An 18,952-nucleotide genomic window follows, 5' to 3' on the forward strand; every position below is an offset into this window, starting at 1 on the left:
TATGGCAACTGGAGATGTGTCACAATAATCATTTAACATCATTAAAAATACAGAAAAGCAATATTATCCCTTTACAAATCCAGGTCAGAATTTTAGCATTATAGTTCCATGCATGTCTACTCAGAAGAATATCATAATGGTAGAACTGTGAAAATCTTTTGAAAGAGATACTTCACAATGCAGAAGAATAGATATGAAACAGTTAATTTTGAATTATTATAGCAGCTGTGTTACTTTCCAGCTAACAGCACAGCTGCTCATAAGCTATTCCCAGCATCCTCCAGTGAAATGCATGTGTGAGTGCATGCATGCATGCAGACACACAAACACACACATAAACTAGGAAAAGCTTTTGAAGCAGCCATGTAAGCCTAGATCTTTCAAAATATTAAATGCATATTGAAAAGCAGTTCTTTTGCAGTATTGGCACAGTCCTATTGCACTGAACTAAAGTGAATATATTCAGGACTGCAAGCTAACTAACTTTCTCAGATATTGCCTCAGTTTCAGTCTCTTTCTCCCAGTCCCATTAATGTGCTTTCTTTGTGTTCTTGACTTGAGGGAAAAATTTATTGACATATATTGTATTGTCCCCACAGCCTAATCTTTATCATGCCTGACCAATGAGGCAAGGTGGTGTTGCTGCCCTCCCATATTCAAAAACAGGGTAGTTTCAGGGCTGTGATTGGTGGATTTCCTGTTTTCTTTTTCCTCCCACTCAGCACCACCTTCTTGTTGGAAAACCAGCCATAAATCACTCTCTTGAACATGTGGTGGGGGGGGCAAAACTGGGGATTCAAGCCTTTATATATATCATTTGTAAGTTTTATTTGTGCCCAAAAGTCCCAAATAGCAAAATACAAAATTAATCTAAAATTTGGCATTAGATAAAATACCTTGAAATGGTGGATCATATTTTATTGTACTGTGAATTTTACAAGAATTTTCAGCAGGATATTATCTGGCCTATTTTAAAATCAAGACCAGGAAGAGATATTTCTGAATTTGTTAAAATCTTACTTACAGATGAAAATCCTAAAATTACAGAGGAAACAGTGAAATTTCTAACTATGGCTATAAAAACAAGGTTTTAGTAACACATCAATAAGCTAGAGTTTTAAATATTTTATGTAATATTTATCAATTATCTTATTGGCTAAATGTTTTATCTAATGCCAAATTTTAGATTATATGTGTGCTTTGCTATTTGGGTCTTTTCTAAGAGAATAAAATTTATTATTGTTGTATCATTTATTTACTGAACCTTTAGTTTTATCATTTATGGTGTACTGCATCTGACTATCAAACATGCCCATAAGCGCTGCTAGAAGTTATCCAGAATATTACTGGCTGAAATCAGAAATCTGTCCTGCAGTAATCTGTACAACTTCTGGATGGCAGTATAAATGAAAGAATATAATAGTATTTTTAATCTGCTGGGATATATCAAAGAAATAAAAGGTTGATATGCCCATGTCATGTGCATGGCTGGGAACTCTGGGAGTTCACACATCTTAAAGTTGCTAAGATTGAGAAACACTGCCCTAACCAGAGAATTTTCACTGTTATTGCGCCTCTGGATCTTTTGTTCTTTTTTCTGTTCTGAAGCCAGTTTTCCCCATGAATCTTTTTTGATTAGGTAAAGAGCTTCTTCTCTTTCCCACACCCCAGTCCCCATTTATGTGTGTGTGTACCAAGCACATTCTCTAACAATCTCCCAAGCACATGCAAAAACACACAACTTACATGTGTACCAAATAGTAGGATTCCTGGCTGACAGATCTATTGATCTCATGGGAGTTTGATATTCCAGTATAAGGAGAAAGAGACTTAGGTGTCTGGTCTCTCTCAGTCAAAGCCAAAATGACTATGGAGGCAAAATGCTCAGCAACCAGGTGATGAGGGGGCATTTCTGCAACAGATTTGCTGGGCTAATTGGAGGTGAAGAGACTGTGTCATCCCAGGCCCACCCTTACAGCAGCTGAGATTGTCCATCTGGGAAGGTTTGTGTAGGAAGAAGAAGGAAAATACCACTTCCAAACTGGAACAACTAAAGACAGCTCTAGGCTGCCTCAGCAAGACGGAAGCAATATTATGAGGACAAGCCCTTCAAAAATGTTTAGTGTGTAAAGCATCTATGTGGAATGGCAAGCAGGACATGAAATGAACCCTTAGACAGCAGGGACTGGAAGTATGCAAGCAGAGCGACAAGCTGAATAGAGAATTGGTATATACCAAAATAGATTGGACTGATTTTTCACATCAAACTGTACTCTAATACAGCATTATACTATATTAGGTATATACAGTATACTTTATACTGTATTCATATATATATATATATATATATATATATATATATATATATATATATATATATATATATGCATATACGTATTCCAGTAAACCCAGTGAATATCCCCCTCTCCTAAACATTGTGAAGCTTAGATAAAAGGCAGAAAAACTCCCATTTATGTCCAGCTTGATTTTGGATGTGAGTTTTGGTGGGTGAGATTTTAGTCAGAATAACAACCAGGGGAAGAAGGAGTTAAACCTCCATATGATTTCAGTGAAAAATGGAAAGGGAAATATGCCTGTTATAAAATACTTTTTTAGAAAACTAACATAGTTTGTTATGTTGTGTTTATCACTACCAAGAATAGCAGGAAATTGTGCCATTAGTCTTTAGCAACCCTGGTCAAGGGCCCAAAAAGGGACCTTGAAGGCGGAAGGTTTTCCACCCTGATTTAGGCCAATATAATTGCTACTGAAATTCATTCAGCTTGGCAGACATGACTTTCCCCGAAGGCACAGGCAAACTTGAATTCCTTTTCAATTAAATAAAAGCCAAGGAATTTCACTGCCAATGACAATATTATATCATTGGAAAACCATAGCATGATGAAATACTTTTTCTCAGCAAAAACAGTTTTTTAAAAAATATCTTGGAAAACAACTACATTATGTAAACTCAATAAACTGTTTAAAATCATTTGAACATCAGTATAGCTATAATTATTAAATTGGTGGTACTCTGTTCATCAGCTGCCTGAAAGTTGCAGCATATCCATCTGTCCCAAAATCTCCAACAGTGATTTGAAATTCAGCAACATATAAATTATTTATTTACTGAACTTACATAAAGCCTTATAAATATACTTCCAAGGAAAAATTGTTGAGGATATAGTACATTAGACTATACAAATATACTTATTTGTTTTCATCTTCATAGAAAAAAAGTTTTGGCCCACCTGTTATAAGGGTGACTGAGTCAACAGCTCTGAAAGTTCTGTGCAGGAGAAAGAGTGACACTGAACTTTTAACCATCAATAAGAAAATATCTTGACTCTTTTCCACATATCGCTCAATCTTCTCATTTTCTGCTTATAATAACATTGTTCCTGATGTACTGAATGTTTGACAACAATAATAAAATGAAATATCTGGCTTCACTGTTTCAGCTTCCTTATAATGTATATTAAATTCAATTAGTACAATTGTCATTTGTGCTTTGAAGCAAATATGATAGTCCTTTCTTTATAGATAATTATTTCAAATAGTTGTGGACAAAAGCAAGAACTTAACAACAGCAACGAATGGTAGACAGATGTGTACTAAGTTGAACAATAAATAAAATCAATATCACTCAGATCAATATAGCAAACAAATGATTTAAAGAAATACTGACTTTTCAGGAATTCAGTGTTATATGATAATTCATATAAGTTTCTCTTGGTGATATGAAGGTCACTATAAAAATGAACAGATGTAGGAAGAGTCAACTAGGAATACAATATAATATTAAGAATGGGAGTTGGGCAGCCATTTTCCTGGAGAAGGTTAAATATAGGTGGACAAAATACCCTATGAAACCTCTAATTTAGTTTTCCCCTATGTGGCTCTTCTCAATTTGTAAAAGTCCAGCTCCTATGACTCTGACCCAGTATGGGGTAAATATGAGGTAGAAAAAAACTCCTCTATTATTACAATTTTTAAAAGCTGCCATGACTTTTTAAAGAAGCAAAGTTGAAAATTCTTAAACAAGCATACCTCAAGTACCTAAGCAAATATAGTTCATGTTATTGCAGCAAATCATTTGACAAAATACTTCATAATATTCTAACTAGTACGTTAGCTCAATTTGGGCTGGATGGCACATTTATTATGTAGAATCCATGCATGGCTTGAACCCCATATTCAGATAATCCTCATCAATGATTTGTCACCAAACTGAACTAAAGTATTGGGGGGAGGGCATAGGATTTAGTCACAGACCAAGAACTCATCACCAGTTGCCTCAATGACTTAAGAGAAAGGAATGCTTTTGCAATTTGAAGGTTATATAAAGTGGGTATGATTAATTTTCTCAAATTTCAACCAGAAGGCGGTGGAATATAATAGCATTATTCAAATATCTGAAGGTGTGTCATACAAACCAGTTTAAGATTTGGCTTCTATTGTCCCAAACTGAATGATGTGGAGTAATGATCCTAAATTGTAGGAAGCCAGATTTCGGTTGGATAGAAAACACTTTGTTGTGGAAAGATTTGTTCAATGGTGGAATTGGTTACTGAGAGAGATGGCGAGCATCCCTGATCTGGAAGTGTTCAAGCTGAGGCTAAACAGTAACCAACTGAAGATGCTTTAATGTGGAGGCCTAGGCTAAAAAAGGACTGACTCAATAAATAACCTATAAACACTAATTTGACCAATTAGTTTTAAAAGCCTTTACACATTTTTTTTTAAATCAGGCCACACATATACTATCAGAAGAGAGATAGTTATGATTTGCAATTGTTTCATGTTACCCAAGCACCTCTTTATAACAGGTATATTTAATCAAACACAGTTTCTTATTCTCACCAGTGCTGCTTATCTTTCCATTTCAGACTTCTGGGTTAGTTTCATCTTTGTTTCAGACCAGCCCTTGGGTAGTCAATTCCCTGAATATAGGGAGTTAGCATACCAGCAAATTATTCTATTTGCTCATTTTACCTTGCCTTTCTGACAAAAGTGGCATCAAGTGAGGGCATCAAGTGATTACCAGCAAAATAACAAAAGTGTAATTAAAACCTTAAAATTCATTAAAATTAGTAAAAACAAGTATCTTAGAAATAAATAAAAGGCCTCACTATTTTAGCAGAAAAATGTTTTTCCAGCCTTGTTAAATAAAGTTAATGCTTTCAGATACTTAGAAGAAGATGAATTGCATCATCAAGGCAACAAGAAAAGTATAAGCAAGGGAATTTTACTTTAATGGGAACTTTCAAAGGTATAGGACACATGTTCAGGTTTGGTCAGTTTGGCAGCCTTCATGTAGGGTGGAGAATAAAGATCTAGAATCACCATCCGGTTCACCAATGATAAATCAGCATCACAGGATAAAGGAAAAATGGACTTCGTCTTGCAGAATTCTTGCTGTGTATTAAGAGGCCTCAAAAAAAGCCTAATATTTCTAAGACTAAAGATGTAGATTGCAACAAAATGAATACACTATAGCAGTTTTTTTCTGGCTTATCAGATAGTAGTGGTTCCTATAGAAGAGGCTATTGTTCATTTAGTAAAATTATTTTATTTAAAGACCAGCATGCACACTGTAGGACTGAAACAACAGACCAGCCATCTCAGCAGGCCTTGTGCTGTCACAGAGCTTTCATATCTAGGCTGCCTCCAGGAACCGCTTTTCCAGTTATGGCAACAAAGCCATTATTTTCTATACTTTTGTGCATTTGTTTTGCGAGTTTCTGTGAGGAATGCTTTTCAGCTATTTTAAAATGCTGTTTACAAAATATAGGCTCAAAGGTTAAGACTCCAATGGAAAAAAAGTTTGTATTTGCTTTGAATGGCAAACAGACTGATTTTATTTATAGTTACAAAAGACAACCAGATGGGAAGCATCAGTGCAAGGGCATCAGCAGCTAGGAATTAAATTTAAGAGAACAAAATGAGCTAACACTCTTTATCTTTCACACTGTTATAATGAAATGTCAGCGATTGATCCTAGCTTATGAAACATTTCAGACGTGGTGCAGTGAAGAGTTGATAAGAGAAAAAGGCTTTCCTCAGTTATAATTAATTGACTCCAGCAGAGCTCAACCATTTATGGGCCATGAAGTAGTATGTGAATTATTTACTAAATTCACACATCTTGTCCAAAGCTAATCTGCTGCCTTTTTGATTATTGGATAGAAACTTTCTCAAAATTACTTTTAGAAGAACTAAAAGTAATGCAGCTTTGAAATGTCTCTTCCTCTGTGAGGAATATTATATTATTTATATAATACTTTTTTAGTTTTTAGTTTTTAAATTTATCATTATTTGGGTATCAGTGTATTATTACACTATTAGAGGAGTCTATGTAATAGTATTATTTGATTTGTCTTTTAGCATACCGCAGTATTAATTTGTTTTACTCTGTTATTGTTTCCTTTTTTAAATTTGCTGGTCATTAACTGAATAAATACTTACTACTACTACTACTTCCTCTGTGAAAGAGGGTTCTGTCTTCCACCTAGTTCTCTAAATACTTCAGAATGTCCCCTGTTGCTTTTTTGCACAAGCCTCTTCATCACATTGCAATCTCCCTAGCTTTCCTCATTTCCTGATTTAAAATGCTCCAGAAGACTTCCCTCATGATGTATTTCCTTGGGATTAACTCAGACCCTGCAAAGTCAGTCAGAAGGATGACTATACAGCGAAAAACAGGATATTCACAACACACACAGAGAGAGACTCCTTAGTTGCCTTATAACTAGGGTAAATGCAAGAACCATCTACTTCATGTTATTGGAAATGTCACTTGCATTTTGACAGCAAAGAAAGAAAGCAATTTAATTTCATAAGATATTTTTGGCATGATAACCATAAAACATTTAAAAAGTATTCAAGAAACCAGATAGGTTATTATTTATTATTACAACCAAATGCCAGCAATTTAAAATGCTCTTAAAATCCAAACAATAATGCAGCACATAATAAAACAGACAGTAATACAAGGTTGTGCACTACCATGAGGGTTGTTTTCAGGATAATATTGCTGTAACCTGTGAGTTGTGAAAATATACTGCTACCATTCTGTACCATTGGTGGAAGCTCAGTCCTGCTGAAAAAGCTATATTCCATGGGACAAAGAATTGTTGATAACCAAAAATGCCTCTGAGACCCAAGAACATTGTCTGCACAGATCACTGGAATTTATTTATTTATTTATTTAATTTATTTATCATATTTTTATCACCGCCCATCTCCCCCACACGGCAGACCCTGGGTGGTTCACAATAAAAAACAATTTAAAATTCAGTAAACTCATAAATAATATCAATAATCAGTAAATATAAATATAAAATATAATGAAATCCAAGTAACGGCAGATCTAATTTGGAATACTCCTGCTCGCAAAAAATCCAACCAAATATAGATTTGATTTATGCTTTTCTTTATGTTTCATTTCATAATTTCCTACATTCTACTATTAAAAAATGAATGATGGATGTCTTATTGTGCAAATCTGAATTTAGGGAAGAATCTGAAGACAAAACAGCAACCATGAGTTTGCAACCACTTTACAGACATTGGCAGACCACCACTATCTTTCCCCCATATAAAGCCAGTAACAGACTCATCAGTTTGCAAAAACTGAAGAAAAGGAAGAGGTGGGGAATACTTTTCAGCACAGTGTCTATTCTCAGTTGAAGTGTTGAAGAAAATAGGCCAGCATCATCACAAGCAAATAAGCCACAGAGACAGTATCAGGCAACAAAGAACAAATGGGATAGGAAAAAGTTCTCCTGAAGGTCTTTCTCAGAACTTTGCACTAAGTCTTTTGTTACATTCTCTTTGTGTTACATTGTCTGGATTTGCATACTTTGTTTCCTGTAACTCACAAACCTCTTTTCGTGAGAAGAAGACATTAGTGTATTGTGCCAATCAGTACGTATTGCAAGTCTGCAGATTTTGCATAGAAAGGGAATACACAAGAGATAACAAAAAGCCCTGCTCATTGAAGCACTGCTATCTGATCCTATGAGACAGATCCAGTGGCAAGAAGTTTCTACTGAAGAAAACTTCTTTACTTGTTGATGTATTTTAATTGTAAGATAAAGGAATAAACATTTCCATGATATAAGAAAAGGTGTAGCTCCACTGAGGCCAAGTCTACATACTGTACCACCTGGTGAACTGACAAATAAGATCCTGAAGTTGTGTCAAAACAGTGATGCAGCAGGGCATTTGGGGTGATTCAAGACCTTACATTTTCTTCTCTGAGACTACTACTGTAGTGGCCCTATATTGAAGCAGGCATGAATCATTAAATTGAGACATGCTCATCTGCAAGAGAGCCCAGAGACTCCTAACAACACTTTGAGGACCTTTGCAAGCAGTTCTTTAAATTTAATCTCTATCTTCCTGTCATCAAAGAAACAGGACTTGCTTTGGATTTGATCTTCAGAGTGAGTCACTCCTTTCTTGCCATGTGTCTCATTTATTCTCATCTATTCCTATTTTTTTCTGTTTATATTGCCTGCCAGGTCTCATAATTTCATGCAGGGATTCAGAATTCAGATAACACCTACTCTCTGAAGTTGTGTATCTTGTGCTTATCTACAATATAAATTAAGGAATGAATCCTTTGATGTTGGATATGGATTGCTTGGTAGAATCTTGACACTTGGTCTGATTGGAACACTGCTAGGGCCTGGCCTCTTGCAACTCTGATGAAAAACTGAGGACTAATTTATGGCTTTACAAGTAAGTAGTAAGTGGACTTGATTTATAACTACTCGGTTTATTTCCAGCTAGAATCTTTTTAGTCTCTGAAAGCCACAACTTTTCTTTTGTACTATAAGACTAATTACTTGGTCTCCAAATTCAACAACTTTTCTATTCTTAGAACTTTCTTGCCACTTTGGCTGACTCCTGGACTGTTTAGACTCCATCTTTGTTTCAGTCTTTGGTTGATTATTGTTTGGTTAGAAGGAACCCTCAGAAAGCCCTACTAGCCTACCAAACACAGTGGCTCTTCTATGGAAAGAGAAGAGGAGAACAAAGGGAATTTATCAGCTGCTCTAGTGGAAACCAGAATATATTATTTTTGGCAGGGATACAATTAATGATAAAATGTGTGTTGTAATGCAAACCACATTATTTACATACATCCTTGGGATGTATTCAACATCGGGATGCAAGCAGGTTTGTGTCATGGCATCACCACACATATTTCATCCTTTTTAAGTCATCATTGGATTCTTATGTTTCTAGTTGTTAATAATTTTAGGAATCAGGCTATCACCTGAATCCTATATCATGGCACAATATTTATTTATTTCCATTTTTTTACCCAATCTCTTTCTTGAATTCTTTCTTTAGGTCAGTGCTACTATCTTAATTATCCAAAACACAAATGCATAAAATATTACTAGGCAATGCCAAGCTGACCATTAACATCTCTCCCACCCTTACCTGCCAAAATAAAATTTCCAAAGAGTGATGGAAGGGGGAGGCAGCAGTGAGGAGACAAGACTCCTGTAGCTGGGAGTGAGTGCGCCAAAGTGTCTTCAGCAGCTGGCTTTCTCTTTTACCAAGAGTATCCATCAAAAGAGCACTGGGAAATACATTTGGATCTGGTGCTGCCACCTTGTTTTTACACATGTAGGCTGCCTCGCTAGAAGGAGCTGCATACAGATAACCAAAATTATAACATAGATGCGTGGAGCTTCCAGGGACTTTACTTCCTTTGCTACTGATGGCAGAAAGAAATACCATGTATCCACCTGTGAATGAAATCTAAGAAGCAGCAGAATCAACAACAGCAAAAAGAAATGAACATTAAATAATACAAAACTTTGGCAGTATTAAAAATTTAGTCATAGTATCATTTAGTTTACCTCAAAAAATCCTTACTCCATAAAAAGAAAGCAACCCTATATTGGAGTCCTTTTTTCCCTTTCAGGGCTCGCAGCTTGCTAACTGGTATTCTCTTGATGTAGGGAGAGGTTCATTAGCATTCCAGCAAAGATCACCCGCTAACCCATTTGGCTGAATTCCTAAACAGACTTGCCTTTGAGCAGGAATAGCTGAAACAAGTGAGACATACAGATAAATAGCTACAGTGAGAACGGTGGGGGCCCACATACACTGAATTAAATAAACTGTTGCTTTTGGAAGGAAAGGGATAGTGCATTTCAGTTTCTCCGGTAGTGAATATTAGTGATTATATTGAATGATTTAATAGCTGAACTATTGATTCCAGTTGAGTCTAACATATGGTCAGTCTATCAATATCTTTGATGTTGGAATGGGCAAAATAGGAATGAATATACACGCAGAGAGAGCATCAGATTACATGGGAGGAAAATGTTTTCCTGATATATCTTTCTACAAAGGTTTCCTTTTACTGTATATTGTCCTATGACCTTCCTAAGATTCATCAATGAATTGATTATCCATGCTTGCATTATTTCAGTCACAAAGAAATCAACTCTCAAGACTCTTATGAACTATAGAGATTTCTGAAAATTAAGGCTGTTGGATGCCTTTCATTTAATGGAATGGTATTTCCTGTGCCCCATCACTCTTCAGGGCATCAACCTTTTTCAAATTCAGGAAGAAAAAAGCCTCATACCTGCAGATCAAATCTGATCCACCAACCTTCCCTATTCGATCTGTGGAGGTCTTCACTAAAGACCTTACTGTAGCAGAAATCTGTTCCCCTTTGAAGAACGGAAAATGAACTGGAGGGTAGCTCCCAAAACCAGCTTCATGGGCCAGTTGCTTTTCCATTGAGAGAGGCAGAAAGAAACTGAGCAAGCTGAGCTTTGGGGTGTACTATTTTCAGCCCTTAGGAACGATGCTTGCTCTCAAGAATAAAGGTTTCCAAAGTAACAATGAAATCCAAGAGTGCCAATCAACTGCTAGTTAGGAATGAATTCCCTTGTCCCTTTTTACAGCAGACTATCCTCTGTCAAAGCTAGCTTTGAATGATTAGGTGAACTTCTAGAGCACATCAGAGTAGCGTGAAAGATGGAAATATCCTATTGCATAAACAGAAGTCAACTTACATGATGTGGTATCTTGCTGTAAGTCAGCCTTTCCCAATATGGGCATCCTTCAGATGTTTGGACTTCAATTCCCAGAATTCCATACCCAAATGGTCATTGCTGAGAATTCTTGGAGTGGAAATCCACACTTCTGAAGGGTATCTAGGGTTATGGCTAGCATTAGGATATGAAAACTCACCCTGAATATGCTACACAGTCCTCATTTAGCTGCCCAATTCTTACATGGTAAGGAAGATCCTGTAAATGAAAAAAAGAAAAGAAAAGATAATAATCTGGGAAATGATAAATCCTTTGTTTTCTCAAAATGCATTTATGCCCAGTAGAGTGATCCCCCAATGCCGTTACTGGAGGAGCAAAATGCATTGCAAGTAATGGCTACAGTGGCTCTGTGTTTAGCATAATTGAAGGAAATTACTCACTCTATACAAGCTTCTATTTGTCACTCAGCTTGCCTGTTCCTGGAATGCTTAGTCATGCTGCAGTCTTCCAAGAGTGAAGGTCTAGCCATACTGCCTTGGTCCAGAAATACCTCACTACATTTTCTTGCTAATAAAAATAAAAACAGTAGGCAATTTGGGAGATATGTGTACTGTAAGAATCTTATGCAAGTCAACTTAAAAGTAAGTATCACCAAATTCAATGGAACTACTCCTATGTACGTATATAGACTGCCATCTATGAGCTTTCTGACATCACTATATCCATGGTATAAACCTGCCTTCATGATATTGCCATCATCGCATCCATTGACCAAAAGAGCCGGTGCAGTCTTGGGCTTCATCAACAGAGGTATGAAGTCAAGATCACAGGAAATGGTAATTCTACTCTATGCTGTGCTGGTCAGACCACACCTGGGATACTACATCCACTTTTCATCACCACAATACTGGAAGGTTGCTGAGGAATAGGAAAGAATGCAGAGAAGAACAAGGAAGATGATGAGAAGCTCAGAGGCTAAATCCTATGAAGAACTTTTAAAGAAACTAGTTGTGCTTGGCCTAAACAAGAGGAGATCAATGGGAAGATGTAAACAGTCTTCCAACACCTGAAATGCTGTCACAGGGAAGAGGGTGTGGATTTATTTTCCGTAGTCACCCAACATCACCAGCTAGCAGGAAGAGATCTACCATTCACTTTCCTTAACAATGGGAGGAACAGGGAGTGGAGGCAAGTTTTGATAGAAGGATGGACTACCTATTGCACAAAGCCATATTCAGAACAGCCTAAACAACAACTGACAGGTTTGGAGAGAAATGGTGTCAGCACCTGATCATTCAGGCAGTCACACAGTCACAGTCAGGAGGCTGGGATTCCTTTAACTGTTTTAATGAAGCGTAATGAATGGTACAGAAGGCAAGCTGTGAATAAAGATTTCCCGCTCAAACCTAACTTAAAAAGTACATTCCCTTAGTTAGTCCCCTTTCCCATGAAACCATGTCACCCCCCCCTCCCATCCAGATAGTATTCCTGGCATATCTCAACCCCCTGTCCTTGATGTCCTCCATAGCCATAATAAACCACTTCACACTCCAACTTCACACCCCCTCCCATCTGGCGACACGGATTCCATTCCTTGGAGAAGGAAATGATGGTAGATGCTCCGATAAGGGTTTCTGTGAAACCTTTGATCGGGGGGATCTGGCAAATGGCCTGTGAAATACGAGAGTGGGGGGGAGGGAGGGAGAATGAGCCAGTTCTGTCTGTCTCCCACTTCATCATGCACTCCATCGGCCAGCTGATGTTCAGGCTGATCCAAGTCTCCAGGCTGGGGATCAGCTCAGAGACCTGGCAGGTACAGGGGGCAGTTTGAAGACCCAAACTTTCCTGTGTCCCCAAGGAAAACGGCTCTGGGATGCACTGCCTCCCTTTCCCAGCTAAAGCAACCAATAGATATAAGACTTCTTCTATCTCCCTAAAGGTTGTGAATTGCACTGGATTGCATCACAGCAAAACTACTGCAAATTCTTACTTGCTCAAAGTGGTAAAAAAATCTAACCATGGTTAAAGACCATCTAATCATGGTTAAAGACAATTTTAAGCTGCCTCGGTGGGCATGGAGTGGGAATCAGATGAAGGCAACTTCATAAGGACCTGGCATAAAAAAGAGGTTGCCATACCATGTTCTTTCCATAATTAGGTGCAAGTGGGGAAAGCCCAGCAGCATCAATTACTTGCTAGCTAAGCCATTTATTTTCCTCAGTCTTCAACTTCTGTTAAACTGAAAGTGAAATAATTATTTTATTTAATGGGAATAGATTTTTATGTGGACCATATACTGCCAGTTTTAATTACCCTAAGGACACCTATACTGTAAGTAGACTAAAAAGATCTTATATTTCGAAAGTATCTCCCCTCCATACTAATATATGTAGCAAATTGCTATTGTAGGCATTGAGCTTGGATTTAGTGTGTGTCTGTGTGTGTGTGTTTTACAAATAGGCTACTATAACACTCTGGTTTGGATCCAGAGGTACATTTACCTAACTGGGTGCTTTCAGGCCTCCAATAGCTCTTCAGCCTGAAATTCCTGGGAGAAAATTGCTTTTGGATAAAATAGATTCTCTTGTATAAATGGAAACTTTTGTTGGACCCAAGCCTCTGCTTGTGAATGGAAGAAACAGTTACGTGAACACAAGTATCCATCCATTCAGACAATGGCACCTGGATTCAGTTCAGTATTTATACATTATATGTATCAGATCTCAAATACATTGAATTATGCAAATGCAGCTAAAACTCATCACTACTGAAACTTTTATTTCTGCATAGAGGGAGCTCACTCATCCCCCATCCCAGTAGCAATATTTTATGCATTTTTATTTGGCAACCAATGCATTTTATTTTCACTGAATGGATCAGTATCTATAGCTGCTCCATGCAGACAATAAATCTGTCAAGTTATTTGTCTGAAACACTGAAACTAAGATCAATGAAAAGTCACACTGGACGGATTTCATTAAAATGAAAAGAAGTCATGTAGGCAAAATATTAAAAATGTCTTAGGAAAAATCAAGCTTGTAAATCTTCAGCTATGGCTGTATTTTCAGTCATAACTCTACTACACTGCAAAACAGACACAATCCAGAGGTGCACATGTATAGAATTTTTGCAAAATTCAACATTTTTCACAAATAACTTCTTACTTATTCAGAATCCTTAGAATCTTCTCTAAGAAGGCTATTTTTAAGTGTCTAGAAATTGGTGAAATCATTTATGGAAAAGGATCACATCTTGAGTAAAGATGAGGCCTCCTCCTATAAGTAATATTGTATTTTCTGAGCATGCATGTGAAGCAGTAGTTAATATTTCTGTTGGTGTATTTAATCAGCAGCACAAAATAATTCTGGTATAATTTGTATCATTACAAAGGATAATCAAGTCTCAAGTGAAGTTTTGGAGATTGCTAGGGCAGGATTTCCAAGGGGAAGAAGAAACAGAGAAAGAGTCAGCCACACATGAGTACATGCCTTAAAAACAGTAAAACATCCATTTGGTAGACTAGGAGAAAGATGTTTTCTCTCTTTTGGTTTGGAAAGAGAAGGGAGTCTCTGAAAGCCAAGACTGTACTGGCTATCACTGGCCAGTTTCCTTTCAAAGAGATCTAGGGCATATAGAAAGGAAGTTTAAACTTTATTATATAAAGCTCATGAAACCTGAAATTCAAGGCCTGTCATCCAATCAGAGATATGAGGTAATTACAAGTGAAATAATTATTTTCTGTGATTGTGGGTATTTCAGAATCACTTGTTACAGTGGATCAACACCACCTCTGGGTTGGTTAAAAGACTACATGTATTTTATGTAGACTGTGGTCCATATAGTATCTTTTGAGGGTTTTTTTTTTTTTAAAATAAAGCTTGATTTGACTGATCTCCTGTGAAATTTATTTAACTTCTAAAGTAGGGAGAAAAGGCAACCAGAAGCTTGCATTGTAGAAATTATTGTTTCCATTTTTATCTTTTACTCACTGTAAGGCACTATAGTTTGTGAGAGCCCCCCTCCCACACACAGATCAGGTTAGTGGGAGGGCACCGGAGGAGGTACCATCTGTAAGACAGGTGGTGGCAACGATAAATACCAAGTAGCTGTACCAGAGCAGGATGTGGGGGCCAGGCTATGTAGACTCCTGGGAGAGGAGGTTTGAAGCCTCCAATTATGCCAACCATAGTGGATTGGATCCCTCTCCAGCCTTGAGAATATGATACCAGACAGGGCTTTAAAGTGGAGGGAATAGACATAAAGGTAGAAAAAGCTCTAACTTGTTTCTGAGAAGGGGAAAAAAGTTAGTTGGCTGAAGTTAAATAGTCCAGAGATCTAATCTATTAAAGTAAAATTAGCTACAGAACCTATTTCTCTCAACATACAATACGGAAACCTTTGTGATTGTTACTTCCATTCTATAACAATGACCTCTCTCATTTATGGATGCAAAATACAATTTCAAAATAAAAATGGATAGCAGGATAATTTAATTAAATTATCATGGAAATGTTATTAGCTTTCCATGATGACTTAAGTAAATGCTTTAAATTAACTTATCTAGTAATTGGAGCACATTTTAGGCAAAATGAAGAACAGAAATTCTTCTGAAGCAATTCACGTACACCAAAAAAGAATCTTGTGAATATCTAGAGAAGATATAAAATGTAATATAAAGAATATAATGCTTCAGTCTAATGTATTGTTTGCAGTGAAATGATAAGTATGAATTTTTAAAAATATACAACTTTTTAAAGTCAAAGTTATAGTCCTGTATTCTTATAAAGCATCAGTACTACAAACAAGAAACTTAAATGTCCATTTCATAAATGCTGGGTTAATATATAGTTAAATTACATTTTTGTGCCTATTTATGCATAATTCCCAATCGATTTACTCTTCATATTATGTATTCATTTGATATGACGTATATCTCACACCTTTGTATTCCTTTTTCCAACTTCGTCATATAAAAACAATCCTGTGAAGTAGTGGGTTTGAGAGACAGGGTCAGGCTCAAAGTCAGACTGAGTTTCATGCTTGGGTGTAGACTTTGGCACACATCCCACCCCTTCCTCTTGGTTTCATGCCATCCCTAGCTGTTTTCCAGTCCAGGTACCAATGAAAAATATCCAAGGAACACTTGGCTCTTGTCTGGGGATAGAAAATTCCTTCTGCAGGCTAAAATAGGAACCTCTGTTTTCCTCTGACAGGATTTATGGGACAAGAGGGCAAGAGTCTACCAGTGTGGTTCTTAAAATGTTTAACTGTAGAGATTAAGGAAGATGACCTTGGTGGAAATATTCAAGAACCATTACTTGGGGCTGAAACATTTTTTTAAGTCCAGAAACAAGATAACATTTGGAAGCAGCTCAGGCAGACACCTCCCTAATTCACTGAAGTGTAAGAAGGAGGAGGAGGCACAGCACAATCAGACTTGCAAGATTCTGTTATTACAGCCATTGTCAATAACAGTAGTTTTAGCCTTCCTGTGGAGTTGATTTCCTGGTCTGGTCTACCTAGTGGGGCTGGCACTAGCTGCCAATGAACAGTGTATTAGTAGCCATCAAATAAGATGTTAAAGGACAAAAATATTAAACCAAGTAAACATTCCTGAAAAAGCATAACCAAAGGTAAGACTGAACTACCTCATCAGGGAACTACCTTTCCCTGATACAAACCCTTTTTCTTCCTCAGAGGTAAACCTGTCTTCCAAATCCCAAACCACCAATTTCTAACTGTCACTTTCTTTGTCCTCAGGTTCTTCCATTGCCTTCCTGTTGGTGGTTAACTGTTTATTGATGGTCAGCCATTAAAACTGCACTATCATTAAAAAGGAAAAGAATTGCCAAAACCTATCTGTAATGTTTATATCCAAATAAAGCCCTTCAACAAAGGCCCTTTTCAGAATTCATTAGAAGTATCCTATTTACAGCTCTTGCCCATTATATTGCCTCCTATTGATGGGGTATTAATGCTTAATTGTCCCTCAGGTGCTCTTTTAATAACCTCTTTTAATTGCCCAGAGTCTGTTTTTATTCCTTAGAGAGATTTCCATAGAATAATACAGCTGGAGAAGGCCATTGAATCCAACTCTCTATTCAGTGCAGGAATCCAAATTAAATCATTCCAGACCTCAGCTTGAACATACCCAGAGAAGGGAAGCTCACCACCAACAGAAATAATTGGTTCCACCGTCAAGCTGCTCTTACATTTAAGAAGCTTTCTTAACATTTAAACAAAATCTGCTTTCCTAAAGGCCATTATTCTGTGTCCTTCTCTCTAGGATGGCAGAGGCAGAGCTTAGCCTTCTGTGTGATACCTCTTCATGTACTTGAAAAATGCTATCATGCTCCTTAATCTCATTTGCCTTTTCTCAAGAATAAGCATACTCAGTTCCATCACTGTATTATTATTATTATTATTATTATTATTATTATTATTATTATTATTATTTCCAGCCCTGTCATCATCTTTGCTGCCTTCCTCTGCATTTGTTGCAGTTTCTCTCTTTCTTAAAGCATGTTGTCCATTGCTAGACACAATACTTGAGATGGAATCTGGGCAATGCAGAATATAGTGGAACAATTACTTCCTGTGATTTAGCAGTTGCTATACAATCATCTGAGTCATTAATGAAACTATTGAAAGTATTTTTGATATCTTATTCCAATCTGATTATTGAATATGGTTTTCAAGCCAGCTGTGGATTCACCTAATAGATGTGCCATCTAGTCCATACTTAATTGATTGCTTATTAGAATGCTTTGAAGTATTTACAAAATGCTCTGCTTAAGTAACCATATATTGTGTCCATGGCATTTCCACAATCTACTAAGAAAATTATCTGATCAAAAAATAAAGGAATATTATTAGTCTTACAAGACTTATTCTAAAAAAATCCATACTGATTTCTAGTCATACTTCATTTTTTCAGTGAGCTTATAGAATGACCACTTTATGATCTTCTCTAGAATCTTTTTAGGCATTTACTTACTGGTTCCGTATATCACTGTATACAAAACCAGTGTATACAGCACTGCCAAGGACTCTTCTCCTGAGGTGTACATACTGGATGGGTTGATTCCAGTTAAGGAAAGCAATTCCTAAAGTACCTGGGAGCCAAGCCATTTAGGTCTTTAAAGATTAAAACCAGCACTTTCAACTGTATTCCAAAAACCTACCTGAAGCCAACACAAGGCCTGTAATATTAATGTTATATGATTATTATGACTCTTGCCTACAGCTAAATGGGCCACTATATTTTGCACAAATTGCAGTTTCTGAGTAGTCTTCAAGAGCAGCCCCATATAGAGTGCATTGCAGTAATCCAGATGTTTGGGGATAAGAGAATGAGTTACCATTTACAGGCCCTCCCACCCTGGCTAGGGCTGCAACTGGTGCACTTGCTGAAGCTAGGCAAAGCCTCCCCATCCCACTCCAGCTTTCAGTCTAAGGGGATCTCCATGTTGTGGATCTGCACCTTTGAGGGTAGTGCCTCCTTATCCAGAGTTAACATTGGAGCTGGTAAAGAATCTCTGTGTGCAAGCTCTATCTTGTTAGGAATCAGTGTTAGCTTTTTTTCTGTCCCATCCAGATCCTTACAAATTCCAGATGCTAGGATTGAATTATATAAAAGAGTGTCATCAATATACTCATGATTCTTCATCTCAAACTGACAAATGACCTCTCCCAGCTACATCATTTATTTGATGAATTAGTAAATAGTTATTAAAATTATATGAGGGCTGAATGAAAAGTAATGCCTCCAGCTCCAAAACCTTAGTTTGCAAAGGGAGATTTTAATAAATGAAATAGCAAAACAATACTTGAAATAAGCTTTTTGGTTATTTGTATTTTACTCTTCCATATAATCACTGCCATTCACATTTCTGCCAATGATGGACAAGCTTCTT

Source organism: Candoia aspera, chromosome 5 (genome assembly GCF_035149785.1).
Source record: "Candoia aspera isolate rCanAsp1 chromosome 5, rCanAsp1.hap2, whole genome shotgun sequence".
NCBI lineage: Eukaryota > Metazoa > Chordata > Lepidosauria > Squamata > Boidae > Candoia > Candoia aspera.